The sequence below is a fragment of the Aythya ferina genome, assembly GCF_964211825.1.
Source record: "Aythya ferina genome assembly, chromosome: 1".
Lineage (NCBI taxonomy): Eukaryota > Metazoa > Chordata > Aves > Anseriformes > Anatidae > Aythya > Aythya ferina.
The window spans coordinates 43,421,793-43,439,178 of NC_140296.1; the positions used below are offsets into that span (position 1 = coordinate 43,421,793).

The 17,386-nt window shown below is 41.1% G+C and overlaps 1 protein-coding gene across 13 annotated transcripts in view; it reads right to left on the reverse strand.

Moving 5' to 3' along the window:
* The window catches only part of KLF12 (KLF transcription factor 12), a 251,856-nt gene that overhangs the window by 224,851 nt on the left and 9,619 nt on the right, over positions 1-17,386 (reverse strand). Inside the window, exon 1 of one of the 13 annotated variants that reach the window (XM_084535439.1) lies at positions 275-325. The exons of the other annotated variants lie outside the window; for them this stretch is intronic. The gene's annotated coding sequence lies outside the window, so the exon portion shown is untranslated. Of the gene's footprint in view, positions 1-274; positions 326-17,386 lie in introns of those variants that run through there. 13 annotated transcript variants of the gene reach the window in all.

The following is a 17,386-nucleotide window of genomic DNA, read 5'->3' on the forward strand; positions in this document are numbered from 1 at the left end:
CACATTTTGCTTTAGACTGTTGAGAGCCACAACGGCGGTGCTTATTCTGCCCTATGCAAGCCATTTGCAGATCTCAGAAAAAAATAAACTCAAAAATACTCAGAAAAAAAATAAGAGGCAAGCAGATGGTTTGCCATGTGACAAGGAAAACTCAGAAGGTAGATTACCAGAAAAGCAATGGGAAGATCCTCAAGGAAGAGCTGCAAAGTGGAGATAGCCAATACACAAATGAAAAGCAGATGGAGCCATCAGACTCCGTACAACTCCAACACACCTGGAAGAACTTGTGGGAACAAATCCTCTTCGAGCAGTTTAAAGTGCCTGGCCTGCACACAGCAGTGAGACAAACCCAATCAGCGGAGCAGACACCTCAACTTGGGCTTACGGGTAATCCTTCGCAGGAGAGGCTCCTAGGGGATACTTGTTTTTAACAAAGCAGCCATTACTTACAGCAATGCTCCAGGGTGACTCTGAGAGAAGTCTTCTGCACAGCTGCTAACAGACTTCTGTGATCACTTCCACAGATTTTATCTTTTCTGTGAATGCACAGAAGGGATACAGTCCTTCTGTGAGTTTTGTGCTAGAGAATAACCTAATCCCAAGCTGACGGCCTGAGAGTGTAGGTGAAAATTTCCGTGGCGGCTCACTCAACCAAGGTATGGGTGGTAGTGCTGCTCAGCCCAGAACACAACTCAACTCTCGGGACTCCCGAGCCACATGGGCTGTCAGAGCAGTGCCCCATCACTGCAAGACTAAGGTGATGCAAGTTTTGTTCATCACTGAGGAGCTATTACTGACAGAAAGCACACATGGGGACACCAGCAATTAAATACTGTAGAGGTGTTGGGAACCTCACGCTGAGGAGTGATTTCGGGCCAGGCATGACCATACCTCATTGCAAGGGCTCCGTGCTACAGGCGATGCCAGTGATGCAATGCCAGTCTGACGTTTCAGCCAGGCCGAGTAGAGAGCTACTAGATGGGAAAAGTAATCGAGCACTTCTTCTGAGGGGACAGAGGCCCTGCTGGAGATACATCAACCTTCTGGCAAAGGAGAGAGGTCAGTGGTGAGGTCTAATGAGCCTTTTACAGCAAGGAATACAGAGAGAGCAGCAGCAGCTGGGAACCAACACAGCTGCAAAGCACAACAGCACTCAAGAGAGGTAAGGGAGGGAGTCAGGCTGGCCAACCTTCCCAAGCCTACAGACCACATACCAAAATCTCCACGTGGTTTGAGAAGCACACGATACATACCTCACACCTTGGAGGAGCTGGGGGGAGACAACAAAGGATCTCTGAAGTCTCATTTCTGCAGTGCTGGACACAGCCCGGTGCAAGAGGGGTGCAGCAATGTCAGCCTCGGCAGAGCCTGTTGGCTTGTCTCCTCCTCCAGCTGTGTGTTCGGAGCACCCAAACCCCCCGTAGCCAGCACAAGCCTGCTTCTGGACACACGGCTGCCTCACAGGACTTGCAAGTGTTTCTCTGGATAAATCGTAGTATCTGCCCAAAATACTTTCCTCCATGCATGGCAGCCAATCCTTTCTGTTGCTGTTTTCTCTTATTACTTACCAACAAAACAGACACAAAGTCTTCGGAAAGGACACGCTTTGAGACCTTGACCGCCAGTGCCTTTGAAAGGAGGCTAATAATCCTCAAAGCCAGTAACAGCCAAGGCCTGTAGGTCAAACAGGTCTGCACTCATCCACACCAGCCAGTTTCTGTCCTTTTAGGTGGGCATCATTATCCGTAAGCTCACTTCCCCTTCATTTTCTGCTGGACTGATCAATTTCTTGCAAACAGAGGTTCGCAGATTACATCACAGCCTTACGCAAGGGAAACTTTTGGATGCCACTGGGCTGGAACAGCCCAGATGAAAACTGGTGATACTGAATGGAGGAAGGGATAGGCTCCGGCTTTCCTGCACAATCTCTGAGGAAAACTCAGTTACATTTTTCATCTGAGCTTCAGTACATGAGTTTGCTGGTGCTGTGCCCAGAACACGTCCCCAGACCAATCCTACCAGTGCAGTCATGGTCCTGGATTACTGGGTACTTCAGGGAAAGCAGAACAAAAAACTTAATTAACCACTTAATCAGTGCTCTAAACATACTTGTTTGAGGGTTCTTTCCCCACCATGCACAGAGAAAATCAAATTTTCAGCAGAACAATGCTCTGGCAATCACCTCCTATTGGCAGCACATGGGAGGAGAAACCTACCCTTTATCAATTGCTCTTGGGACTGCAGAGCAGGTAAACTTTTTAGAAGGAAATGAGGGGGGGAACTATTGCATGCCCCTTTTCCCATCAAGTCTGAGTATATTTACAGGTGGGTGAAGGGTAAAAATGAGGGACTAAACTAGAAAGAGATGCACTGAAAGAAACAGTAAAGCTACAAGGGAAGAAAAAAATAGCAAACACTTAGTTGAATAACTCCACTAACTCATGCAAAAGAAAGACAGGAAATGAGGACAAAAGAAAAGGGTGACAAAATAGAAGATTTACACATGCTCACACGCTACTAGCTCAGTGCCTGATTGATTTGATAACCACACTTGCACATTACATAAATCAAGTTTTCAAGAAACCTTTAACCCTTAACAGTCCTTGTTGTGGGGATATATCAACCACCACAGCTATAGTATTTTTTTTTTTAATTATTATTATTATTAGTTATTTAACATGCACCAAGAGGAGGACAATGCAGGACAAAGGTTACCCCAACTATATATATCTTGTGCATCCTGACAAGGGGTCAAGGACTGCCAGGGGAAGCATCTCTAATATTTACCCCTAAGACCTGTTCAACTTAAAATTAAGAAAAAAAAAAAGAGGCCTGATGGTTTCCTTGCAAAGGTGCCTGGCACTTAACTTCTTTTCTGATGCTTTTGAGATCAAGAGTTCTCTGAGGGACAATCTGACAGTACCACCACACTTTACTGGGGACTGCACAGAAGTGACTCTCAGGAAATCAGCTCTGATCGATGCTTATTGACAATCTGAAAGCTTCCAAGAATATTGTGAAAGCAAACCAACAAACAAACCAAAAAAATAGTGTAAGAGAGTTGTGAAGATTACTGGAGACTACAGAGAGAAAAGCGAATGAGAAAAGCGTACCATCTAACTTGCAAAGTAGTTTCACTTCTCTGCAGTACGGCAGGGGTACTTTTGGGTAGAAGAGGCCGACAGGCAACACTCGCACTGACTTGCTGCAATACCTTTAACAAACTGTGCTCAATTCATCTCCTCTGGCTGCTGTCCATCACGTTTTATCAATTTATTCAAAGTGAGCATTAAAAGCTCTTTAGTACCTTGCCACTTTTGTCACTGTTGGGCAGAAATAATTGCCAAGTACGATAACTATCTGCCAGAGCCTGCTCGTGTCTGAGAAGGTAGAGGGTTCCAGGAGTTCCACTCTGAGCTTTTCCAAGTTTCCAATTCCCACATGTGTGAGACAGCTGAACCGCACAGGAAAATTTCACATGAAAAATCAGAGACCCGGCAGAGCCATGATTTGCCCTGAAGAGCTCCACTACTGAAACCATTCGAGCAATTTGAGGAATGTTTGCCCTGTTTTCAAACCGTGCATCCAAAAACAAAGCCATCAGTCACCCTATGTGAAAAAATCAGTGATCCCTGAAACAAGCACTGGCCCTTGCCCTTCCGATGCTGCCTCCTCCCTAGCCACCCTCTCCCCCTGCCCCAGAGGCTTACGGAAGTACCAAATCCTGCCCAGGGCTCCTCAAGGAAATTCTTTGTTCGTGCTGTTTTCTCTGAAAACAGCCCACGACTGATTTCTTTTCACTTCGAACATGCCGAGGTTTGACTCCAGCACAGCAGCTGCCTGGTAAGTCAGCTGGGAAGTGGATGACTTTGCTTGGGGCAGCTTCAGCCTGCCCCAGGAGCCTGTGGGCACGTGGGACACCGGCACCACACAGCCACAAAGCCAGGATCATTGCAGTGAGTTACAGAAAATAACTTCCTTCAGACGTGGAGCAAGCCATAGGCCAGCCAATCTTGCCTGCGGATATTGTTACATGTGTAATAATGCTGGCAAAGAGAAAAAAAATCCAAGCACTTAACCTCTTTGATGGCATTTTCAGCCAAAGATGTAAAAAGTAGTTTCCTTTAAGTCAGGGTTCTTGTTCAGCTCCACATGTTACGACACTGGGAGTTAAGCGCCGTGTCAGTAGCTCATGTCACTTGATAGCCTACTAAAGCTTTGTTAAGCGCGAGGATTTGCATGCTATTACCAACACCACCATAAACTTCCCAGACTTCTGTAAAACCCTCCCGGCTGCCATTAAACTGCTACCACCGCCTTTTCCCCCCTTTCTTTCTTTCTGACACCAGCTGACAACAAGGTGGCACGGCATTTTGTTGCCACATGCCTGCCCTGCTGGTGCTGGGCTGGGAGCACCCTGCCTCCTTCACCGAGCCCTCACCTCAGCACCACCCGCCTCCCCTGCCTCCTCACCCCGCTTCTCGGCCAGGCCATCTTCCCTCAGCCCTGCTGCCTCCTCTGCCTCACTGCACAGCTTCATCCTGCTCTCCTGAGGTCCCCATGTGTGGCTCCCAGCCACCCAACAGGGTCCCCTTTCATCCCTTGACTGTCTCCAGTAGCTGCTTGGCTCATGCTGCCACCTGAGGAACCCCTTCAGGTCCCCAGCCCTCATGAAGAACAAGGCCTCCTCACCCAGCCTCTGGGAACCTCAGACATTTTTCTGCTTCTGATAATTTTTCTGCTTTCTGCTAATGGTTCTAACTTGTAATTGTCCTCCTGTGGTTTATTTATTTTCAAGCACCCTGTCATTAAGCCCAGCTCCACACGCAGTCCTTAACTCCACGAGAGGGCTCCGTGCCTACAATGGCAGGCACATTAAAAACACAGAGACCAGAAGAAACCTGTCACACAGTGAGGGGACAAGTTACCCCCTGTAAAACCAAAAGTTGGAGCAAAGGTGACAGATTTGTCACCTTTGGGCTGGACACCAACCAGCAAGGTGAAATAGGAGGAAAGAAGAGGAAAGGGCAAAACAAGAGGACGGGGAATAGGAAAAGCTTGATGCACCTCAGGCAGCTGAGCAGAGACACTCTGACCAAGAGAAATTTGATGGAAGGAGCTGGTTCCTCACTGAAAAGGAGAGTTAGGAGCAGGTCAGGAAAAGAGAAGAGACAGTGAGAGTGGTGAACTATCACTGCTCCTGACTCGTTTTTACTGTGGGAACAACAACTGGACTGAAATGGTGCAAACACACAGGGAACAGCATGGTCAGCCTCGTACGGCACTACACCAGTCCAATGAAGGATGGGTGAAATACACAGAAAATACTGTAGTTATACACACAATAACACACAATAGGACATTTTGTACTCACTCCCTCAACAAGAGGGATTTGTCCACCTTCAAATTTTCTTTTGCTTGATGCTGATGTGCTGACACCTGGGTTGTTTTTCACTACTTCTGTTTGACTTGTTTTACTTTTTTTGTTGAGCTTTTTTTTTGTTTGGGAGTTGTTTTTGGTTCTGTGCCTCGTTCTCCTATGTGTTCCCTTGTTAGCCTGCTTGTGTCCTTTCCCTGCCAGTTGTCTCAATCCTAGACTCTTAGGAGTTTGTTTGCAGACCACTTATTATAAGGGGATCCTGACCTATGCCCGGCACTCATAAGCACTGCAAACAAAACAATGGAATTATTTAAAATTAAACATTTATGATGTATTTATGAACAATATTCTCCAACAGAACAAGAAGCACACATTGCAACTCTGTGATGATGCAGAGCCACTGATTAACATAATAGAATAGCTTTTGTGCTCTCCAAGCAGATTAAACAATTTAGAGTCACCAAGTCTTTGGACAGACCCAAGTGAGATCAGCTTCTCCTCAAAGGGACCACCCATGTACTCTCCGTTATCCTCCATGGCCTTCTGATCAGGCTCTACTGTTAGCAAAAGCAAAGCGTGCTTTGAGTACCAATTTAATTATAACAAATCTGTATAAAACATCTTGGCAAACGGGATGATCACAGTATTCACATACTTTCTGTAAAGATTTGCTGAACAGCAATAATCCATTTGGATGTACCATAATTCTGATACAGCTCGGTATAAAGACAGGAAAAAAAAAAAACCTCCACTTTTCTAATTCCAGCTTAACAGAATACTGATGCACTAAACACAAATATTGTAAATGCTCGTATATTTTGTATCTGAAAAAAAAAATAAAAAATGTTCTTACTCACTTCATTCCAGCAGAATCAGCCTCAGAAATCATATACTCCCCAAAGCCAGTCTCTGTGAGTCCTGAACTCATTACCGCTGCTATGCTATGATTTGCAGGAGTTAAAACTTTAGCCCCTTAAGGACTCCTCTTTGCTATAGTGCAGAATCAAAATCCGGTTAACTATTGCTTCTGTTTTCATACGTTCAAAAGCATTATCTAGACAAAATTCATAATTCTTCAAAGTGACATGACATGAGGTACATCTCATACAACTCACAGTTTGTACAGATAGCGATGAAAGGAGCACTTTTTGGAGAAGGTTAACTACTAACTCATCAGCATTGACATTAAAACAAGCTTTATGCCTGTGAGCAAAAAAAGGCAAGGAAGAGAAAGTTAATCACTTCTTTGGTTGCCTCTCAGATGTGGAAGGGTATGCAACTGGAGACAATTACTATGCAAGAACTTTTATGAATAGTGATCCGTAAATTCCTGCAACTATCATACTTTTATATACGAATATATATGCATCATTTGTCAATGTCTCGGTATGAAAGCGAACACAAATAGCTGAATTGTTTCAAAGGCAGACATTTTCAGTACCCAACTTCAGGCACAGTGGGTAAGTTTTCTGACTAATTTTACTGTTTCAGCAAATGAGCTGAAACAATTCTGCATCTCTAGACCAGAACTCGACTGTCTCAAGCCAGTTTAATAAGACCTACAGCTTATAGTACCCTTGTACGAATGCAATTCTCCCTCAGCTATTATCATTAACTGCTAAATAAGAAAAGAATCAATGCTAAGAGAATTTCCCAGATCCATACACACAATCCACACCAGGAATGGAAATGGAAAGCCACAATCTACACTGTCACAGTCCCTGGTCTTAATATTCATCTGCACATTACTGCATTGTTAACTTATACTGGAGATGGGAAAGAGGGGTAAGAAAAGAAAGCAGTCACTGTTAAGTGTAATTTGAAGAAGGATGTTGCCCAATTACCTGGTTAGATTTCAAATCCCAGACAAGAAAGGACAAGGCCACAAAAAACAGAGACAGAACTAATACACGTGGAGACTAATTAACAAGGAAATGGCAACAACACAGAAGGAATTTCTAAGAGTTACAGAGAAAATAAGTGTAAGCTTGAATCCACGGGTTCTTCTAAGTATTATACTTGGGCAAGAAAAACGATGGTGGAGTTCCTGTATTTTCCTTTTTTATTTTTTTTTTCCTTAGAACTGAAATTACCTATTCTCATAATTAAATGAACACAGGCAACATAGAGTCTATAGGTCATTCCTTTAATATTATCTGTATTTTTTAAGATAACTCAAGTTGCACACGAGGGGAGGCCTCTTTTTAACTACTGCACTTTTATTACTGATGATGAAATAACCAAATAACCTCAAACTCAGTTCAAATTTTCAAGTATGTCAGGGGTGGAGGGGAAGAAACCAACATCTTAACTGAAGCCCAGTGACAAAATAAACCATGAAAATCAAGAATCTGGAAGTGTACAGCTGTCTATACTACAGAGAAATTAGTGCCAAGCCTTTAAAACCCTGAAGAAAAATTAGCTTTAAGTATCTAAGAAAATAAATAGGCAAAGAAGACCCCCCCCAGCTGTCTGCCTACTACAGGACTCTTCGCTATTACAAATGCAAACAGCATGATGAAGCTCTGAAGGAGGAATTCGACTTCAGCTGCAGTGACATTCAAGACACAGTGACTGGAAAGAACGCCCTGGCCCCACAAAGGCTGCTGGTTACAAAAGTGGATATCTACTTGCACTGAAAGTGAAACTTCACCCTACGTTATCCCTGTTGCTTTTCAAAGGACCTGATTTTTTAAAGCACAATTGTTTGAAAAAAATCCATTAGTGGCCGTTTTAGATTTTGGCATGCACTTGTTTATGTCCTTTAGCAGATACTCTTCAGCAAGAGCTTCACTGTTTATACTTTCAAAAACTCCGGAATGAACATTATTATTTTCTTGCATGCCACAAGTTTTTGCCTATTTGTACAGCATCTTCATTCCAGCACCCACAAACCCCTTGTTCAAAGAAATGTCCAAAGACATGTGTTCTCCAGACCTCTGCAAGGATGAAGCTACTGTTGCCGAGAGAAAAGGGTCAGACGCTGTAACACAAGGGTCAGATGCAAGTAACAGGCGTAGGGCCACAGAGGAACAGGCTCCCCGCAGTCGCATCTCTTCAGCTGTGAAATACAAAATCTGTGGATGCGTATTTTCAGTATTTTCAGTATTGCCCATACACAGAAGGAAGGCTGGTACCCTGACCTTGCCAACACAGCACCTGCAATACCATGCTTCTCAGAAAAATTGAAATCTTGTTTGCCATTCACTGGTTTTATGAGACAGCATCTGTGTTGTTTTGTCTTTGGCTCTTCTTTGTCATTATTTGTTATTCTCCTGCATAGTCTCCTGGAAATTGGGAAAATAACCAATTCTTAGATTTAGGAGGAAGACTCCAGTCTGCTATGGCTGCTCTATCTCCCATTAGCCCCAGACAAAACGTGACTTTCAGCCCTCCTTAGGTACCTGCCGCTCACCTCCTTCCTGATGGTTCCTCTCTTTCCACAGAGTTGTTCTTCCCCTAACTCTTCCCCTTGGATGGCTGATTCAGTTCATAAATAACTAAGAAACAGATGCTTCCCATCCCTCCTCTCCACCTGTACCTTCATGCTACCACACCATAAACACATAAATACTTATAGGGATGCAATTAAGACCAGATTCTGAAATCTTGTCCCCATTAGTTATCAAGCTGCAAAAAAATAAAAATCAACATCCATAAACTGGGGCTGCCAGCAACTGTGCCTAAGTTAGGAGCATCATGGTGCATCAACCATCTCCACCAAGCCCGGAGAAGAGTAGAGGTTGCTGTGTATACAGGAAAGCCATCTTGGAAAAGATTTTCTTGGAAACATGGCCAACTAGGGTTTTGCTCATTTTTATATGGCTACTCCAACTGCACTTTTCTTGTCTACGAATCTATGATTTGCAATTGATTTTCTTGACAGTAGAAATACTCAGTTGTACGTTGTACAGTATTTCATGTCTTCCGTTTTTCAGTTCAGAAAAACTGGCCAAACACACATCACATTTTGTACAGACATGCTTCTGCAGCTTGCTCACTGAGAAGGATGCCTGCCAGTATTTTAAGATTTTTTTTTCAGTACATTACAACTGGGCCTTTTCCACAAGACACCGTTTGTCACATTAATCTCTCCCTTAAACTCTGTATTTCCCATTCCCCTACTAACTTCGCCATTTACATATGCTATTATATTGCTGTTTGGTGAATTTATTTTCAAGGTGCATTGGGTGCATATCTAAATTCAGACCAAGCAAACCTGCCACAGATGTCCAGGATAATTCATTCCTTACAGTTGGTAATGAGTAACCTACAGACCTTGCCAGTTCTGCCATCAAGTCTTTTTCCCCTCTCCCTCTTCACCCTTTAGAGGACAAGCCTGACATTTGCGCAGTGGATCTAACCCCACTGCTGTCCCACATGGGACAGCCTGTGCCAACGCTTAGTTGACAAAAACACTTTGGAAGATATTAAAGAGCCAATTTGGACTCCGATTTACCTACACGCTAACATCTCTCATTTCAGCATCATACCACGGAGGTGAAAACACAAGTCTCAGCTATTTCTGCCAGAGAAAAAACTAACTTTCTGTCATCACACCAGACTGCTGCTGTTCACCCACAGAGAAGTCAAGAAATCTGTCTAGAAATCTTTAACACCTTGCAGCTGTCATGTGCGGACACAGAAGCATTTCCCAGTCAGAGATTCAACCACATTGCAGGCTGCAGGTAAGTATGAAAGAGGTGCTTGCTTTCTATTTGAATTGATATCTCTTTTTATCTGTGACTAATGTAATCTCTGACTTCATCACCTTACTCCCCGAAGTCAATAGAACCTGAAGTAAAAGCCAACATACCTAAGGACAGATGTTGACGCTGTTTCTCTGGAGCCATGGCAAAGCTGCAGAGTGATCTAAGCCTTCAGTTTTACCCTAGCAATAGCTAAGTAAGTATTACATAACTATTTTGAAAATCTGTCTATACTTGCTAGAAACAATCAGGAATCTAGAGCTGAAAATAATATCGATATTCTGACAGGAAAACCGCAAACACTTAAAGCTCTCCTGATGTTTCTACAGGACTGATTTTTTGTCACAACCAATTCACTGGTCACACCTTAGAAAAGCAAAGGAAACTGGAGAAGAGCAATGAGGCTAAGGTATACATTTTTCATGATCACTCAAGGCAAGCACACGTTAGTCATTAGAATAGTAGCCATATAATTGAACTATTCAGAAGACATGCATCATATTATAAATAAAAGACCCCAGAATAATCTTCTAATTTCAGATAAAAGCAGTATCACACTGCTATCTCATACATTCCCATCTCTTATTTTCATACTCTGATAATTCTCCATATACATTCGCTGCAGTTATCCCTTCTTCCCTCTAAGTTTAAGTAAAGAGTACTGACTTCTGTTTGCCTTTCATCTGGAGGCATTTAACTTTTAATCAGTCCTTCAATATGAAACTCAGTTTGTATTGGCACGATGGTTTCACATAAAAACAATCATAATTTTAGCAGAACTCTATTATGCTGCAAATCCTTGCTTCCATCTTGACTTACTTTGCAGTAATCCATGCAGTTTATTTGGTTACACAAAGAACCACAGTTCATTTGACATAATTACCTCTCTCTCTTCTGTTAGTATCTGTCTGGCATCCTAAAATGCTATATTCACTTTTTTTTTTATGCACGTTCACGGTCCTCAACAAACAACATCATAAACCTGCTGTTCTGCCTTTGGCCATACCAAAGTTTACCTTCTGCTTTGATTGTCTGTGGACTTTCAAACAAGCATAACAACAAACAAAAAAACAAAGACTCATCAAGCAAGCCTTTCTCGCTTTTCCTTCTGTAAAGGAAAACACACAGAAACCTTCTTTTCCTGATCTACTGACCTCCCCTTCTGCATAACGCTTCTGTCCAGTGTGTGGCATCACTGACAGCGGAACCGGTATGAGTGGTGACTACAGCTTGCAGAGGAGGGGCAGACACCCTGGGAGATGGATTGACAACAGGGACTAGGTAAGCCACCACTGACACTAAGAGAAGCAAATATAAAACCGCAGACAGCCATACCTTGGATAGGTTGTCTGAACCATGACTTCTTCCACACCAATGAGTACGCAGAGGCAATCACTGTCCACTCTGTATAGAGCTCAGCTCTTGTAAAACGCACAGAAAAATCTGCTCTATGCTTATTCTCCCATACAAACACTCCTTTACCCTCAACGCGAATCTAACACCAACTTCAGGACACCCTGTATAGTATATACCATGCTCCAGGGATAAAGGTACTTCCATTTTGAAAATATTAACAATTCCAACAAGACCAAATCATGACCTTTTAAATCATGGCCTTTAAAATTAAGTATATAAAAGTATTCCTATATGATAAGAACAAGTTATCCAGTAAATGCAATTTGCTTGCCCTTCTCACAAACTCTTCTGCATAAACATAACTAACAGCATACAAGTCACCCTCTAAAGTACACAGAAACTTTTACAAGGCATGAGAAGAAAAAATGACAGGTTTCACTCCATCAGCTGAGAGCAAGTCACTGAAGACCTGATTTTTAGAAACATGGATGGTAACTTCAGTGAGAGTTGAGCCATTTAACACACGTGAAACCAGAACCAAGTTCAGCACTCCCTATTCAGCAAAACCCACACAGATTCTCTCCCATTCTCCTGAATCCAGAATCAGCTATTACACCAAGGAACATAAAAACCCAGAATTATTATAAATATAATTTCATGGACATGTAGTAACTTTCAATATGGTCTGCACTCTTCAGAGATATTAATTTAAAAGCCTGAACCAACAGTTTAGGATTTCCTCTAAGCTGCAGCTTTCTCGAGTCAATATTTGTAAATCATGTTTCATGTTTCCAAGGAAACCAAGTGGGTAATACCTCTTGCAAACAGCCTCTTTCAATATACTTTTCATGGCTACATGGCTCACAGAAGTTATCCTTGGTCTCACAAAGGAAAGAAGTTGCACTTTTCCTTGTATCTTCTGAAAAAAAAAAAAGTCAGCCTGCAGAAGCAACTCAAGCAACTTCTATGGCAAGAACCTACTGAAATCGCTGTGGACTTTCTAATCTGAAGCATATGTATAATAACCGTCGTATGCTGTAGAAAAGCTGAGTAGTTTTTCCAAAGAGTAGTAGACCATTACATTTATTTTGCACATGTAAAAGTGAGGCGCTTCTTAAATGATATCTAAATTATCAGCCAGTACACCCCCTACAGAGGTCCGAACATACATCACCATCCCTCTCAGAAATGTATTATGAACCTAATAATAAAGTTCAAATGTTAATGGAGATAAAGACCAAACCCAAAGTAACATATTATAATAGAATACTGCTTTCTTATTTTCTTTTCCTATTATTTTTCTTATTTGACAAACATTTAAATCAGTTTAAGGCATGACTAGCTTAATGAACTCCGCAAACAAAAGGTTACAGGCATGTGATGTACTCAAAGTCATTTTGTTATTGAGATCTTTGGAAGAAGCAAACTTCACAGCAAATCAACAGTGAAATAGTATAACTGGAGAGGAAGAAAAATAAAGCAGAAAAAATAAATCCATGAATTCCACTTCAATTCATTTGAAGACTTAAAAAGAAAAAGACAGCAAAAGTATTTTAGTGCTCTTGCACACTTGAGGCAGTTCAAAGCAAAACAGAAATCAATTGTCCTGTTTTTATAGAAATGTTGTGAGACTTCCGTTTTCAAAAAGCCTGGTGATGCATTTCTAAATGATGCACTTAAAGGGCATCATTATGTGTCCAAACACCCTTGTCGAAAAACAAGGGCAAAGTTTTACAAAAAAAATAAAATAAAATCCTACTTTCCCATCTGTTCACATCTACCTACACTACACCCTCAAGAAGAGTTTAATACACAAAATATACACTCAAAGTTCCTCAGGTTGTTGCACTCAATTCACAGAGTAAGAAATGGGTATTCTCTAGTGGCTCAGTGTAACAAGAGAACCACAAGCCCTTCAGAAAGGACCTCAGCCTCCTCCTGATATGACAAATACCACGCCAAATCCATGGAGCTAGATGGTAAGAAACTATTGTACCCAGATCAATCTGCAGCCTACAAGAATCCAGGTTTGAGAACACCACACAAAACAAACCTTCAGCTTCTCAACAAATGTAGATGCATACTTTTGACTCTTTTGACTTTATATGAGAAGATTGTTCACACAACAACAAAAAATGATCCCATTAAAAAGGAACCACTTTATATAACATACCAGGCATCACATTAACTATGAACTTTTGCGGCGAGCAGTGAAAAACAATTAAGTGTCTTATAAAATTTCTCAAAGTTGTCTGGTGTAAGAAACAGCATTCTACATCTGGTAACAGGTATTTCTGAAGGACAATATCTTCAGTGGTTGATAACTTGATCTGCAATAAGGAAAACCCATGTTCTTTTATAGTATATTCAGCAGCAAATAGTGCTCAAAGGATCTTGACTCACAGCTCAGCAGCAATGGGCTTTCTTTATGACCTCTTCTAACGGAACACATGTACACATGTTGGTTTACTTCTCTTGGATCATTTGTGTCCTTCCAACAAACACACACACACACCTTGCTTTCACAGTTTCTCCCCCTGCAACCTGCCTTCATCCTCAAGAGACACACGCAGAGCCCAGTACCACAACCAGGAACGAGATGGGAAAGACTAGAAATACTCTCAGAAGATACTGGAGCCACTCCTCAACACAACAAACCAACCACAAAGACACACACAAATGGCGGTCCTTGCCCAGACTGCGAGGACAGAAAAAGGCCCAAGAGAAACTCCTTGTAGACCGCAAGTGAAGCCATTGTCACCGTGAACCTGAGACGTCCTATTTACAAACCAGCAGGACGCACAACGCACGTGACAGCTTGACCTTAACTGAAGAAACGGAGTTGCTTTCCACGTGGCAAGCTGTGAGGTTATCACAAGCTTTCCCAAAGGTAACACAACCAGCGCCGAGATGCCACGTGCAGTTCCAGCTGTCTACTGCATTAGCTCCGAAAATAACGGGTTACTGCTTTACCACAGTGTTTTCAAGAACTGCTGTAATAAATCTTCAGCAGAATTTCAGGACTCTAGGGACCTGTAACGTGCTATGTGATCTATAACATGAAAATATAAATTAAGGAATGACTGTTTTTTACATTTAGAAATGCATGCAATGGAAACTAATGCTGCATAAAAACAAAACAACAACAACAACAAAATCTTGCAAGTAAAAAAGATAAAAAGGCTAATAAACATCGGGTGGAGAAAACAAAAGCAATATTACTGGTAAAGAACAACAAGCAACATCTAAAACTTGCACTTTAATAAAAAATGAAATCATTATTAGCATTTGCAGAGAAAGGTTTTTAAGCTAATGACTGAATATGCTTTAAGCTCACATTTCTTTTTTTGCCATACAAAGAGCTGTACTCAGAAGACGGAGTTCAAAAGCTCCATGGAGAGCTGTTCACAAGTCTCAAACACCACTGCTTGACTGTAAGAGGCTATTTCTTAATAAACTGGTGGTCCATAAAGAGCATAAAAATCATGAATAGTAGTAAGTCCAATAGAGTACAGTACAAGCCCACTTCAAGCACCCCACTGGAAGCTTAAATCAAGATATTGCAGAGTAAAATAAAAGGCGAGTCTGTCAGGAGGAGAACAGGGGTGAAAGCTGGGATTGCAACAGGTGATGGGAGGTCAATTTGATTTTAGAAAGGTGATGTTTCCCCACAGGCCTATTAGTTCTACAACAGTATGAGACATGTATAATATTTGTTTTATTATGTATTTCTCTTCCCTTTTTTAAAATACATGTACAGATAAGTAAACACTGATTTGAACTTCTCTCAAGAGCACAGCAAGATATTATTTTGGCAAAGAAGTTCAACTGAATGTATTTCTAGTGCTCTTTACCTGGTGAGCCGTTCACTTTCTTTCCAGACAGCTTGAAGCATTAATAAAGTCTTTCCTCTAAATGGCACCTCTCAGTTTTCCAACTTGCTGCACAAGGCTACATTGCACAATGGTCCTTGTTCCTAATCCTGATCCTTCTTACATGACCTACAGTAGTTACATTAGCCTGGAGAAAGAAAAGGACAGAACTAACAAATTTCCTTTTCCTTCCTTGAAAAGGAGGAAGGGAATTACATTTCCAATTGTACATTTGTAAATTTTCCCATTTTTTAATCATGCTTTGGCATTTAGTTGCTATTTCAAGAAATTAAGGAAAAGTCTGGGAGGAAACCAAACTAAAGGCTTTTTCCCCTATATACTTATCTGAGATTATAGTTTTATAATCAGGGTATGTAGAAATAAGCTTTATTTATACAATTGTTATCTCCCTAAGAAGACTGAGAAAATAGAGCAGTGAGTATGTAAACACGGAAGCAAGGCTCTAAAAAGGATGAAATAATGATAGGAGGAAAAAAAAATGGAGTACCAGCAGGACATCAATAATAAAATTACTGGGAAAGAGCAAAACTTCCTGTAGCCCAGCCGAGCTCAGCAAAATCACCCGACACTCGTACTCCCTTTTATAAAACCAGTATGATTAACGAACAGCAGTTATGGGGGGGGAAACAGAGTATCTGAACAGTAACAGCATTATTACATTTGAAATGATCCTGGATAAGAGCATGAAGAAAAAATGGTAAGCAAGAGACAAAAAGGTCTTAAGTAGTGCAACAGAACAACACATACACACACAAAAGAGCATGTGTAATCCTACTCATCTGATATCCCTGGCCAGCAAGTGTTGTATTTCTTGCTTCAAATAAAATATACGGAGTGGGCATGTCAGAAAAGGCACTTGAGAAATAGGATGTCAACAACAATAGATGAGAAAAAGAGAAGCCTTCGAAAAAGTTACTTTCATATGCAGCTTCACAGTATGAGAATAGATGGGCACTCCTATCTTTTGACAAAGTTTAATACTTCCAGAAGCAGCAGCCTAACAAACAGTATTCCAAAGCCTCTACAGTAAAGGAATAGTCTTCCTGTAACACTGTTGTAAATTCCAGTGAGAATTTCTGACTTTTATTTATTCTTCTCAAACAAGTTGAAAGACAAACTTGAAATTACAAAAATGACTTAAATTCCTTCCTTCATCAGCATTCAAGGAGTACTCACTCGCTACTGAAGTTTCAAAGAAATTACCATGACTAGTCCCATATAAATCAGGGACTGAACAAAACTGAAATGAAGTGAACTAATCCATAAGCAGGTGTGTAAGAGAGCTTCTTTTCCACAGCTTATTCAACTACAGACCAGTACCTAGCTCATACAAAAGTTGAAAAAAATCTAGTGGGAGCAAAAGAAACAAGGTAGCTTTCTTTTTTCCTTCCAGCCTTAAGATAAACAATATGCTGAAGATTGATGCATACTAGCTCTGATACCCTCAAGTACATTCTAAACAGAAACTGAGTTTCACTTTTCCTTCTTATGCTACATTTTTCCTTTATTTAATATAAATATTAGTTTTAAGCACAAATACTTCTTAGGAGGGTGTTTACAGTAACCTGGCACATTAAAAATAAATTATTTGTATTATTTCGGTCTGAGCAATGTTTTCTACAGTTTACGAGAGTTCTGATTTCCACCTAAGAACAGCTCAAACAGGTCAGTATTGAAATAAAACCATCCAGTAAATAGGAAACGCAGCATTGACATAATGTAATATTAAAAAATGCCGAAAATAAAGCTCAGAAAAATGAACTCCACAAAATTTTAAATACACGGGTATGCGTTTTCTCGAATAGAAATCGGCATATGTGGCATAAGACTTTTTCTGCAGTGTATCAGCATGCTAAATGTTCTTTAGACAATGGACATTGCTGGAAATGAAAAATGAGTTAGGATTACAGTAACAAAATCAGCTTTGAATTGGTTGCTTAAAGTTTCCTGCTTGCTGTTTTGAAGTAAAACCAAATTAAATCAATTCACCTTCTTCAACAGCTACAAATTAAAACATTGGTCAATTATGCAAACTCTGAAAGCAATGA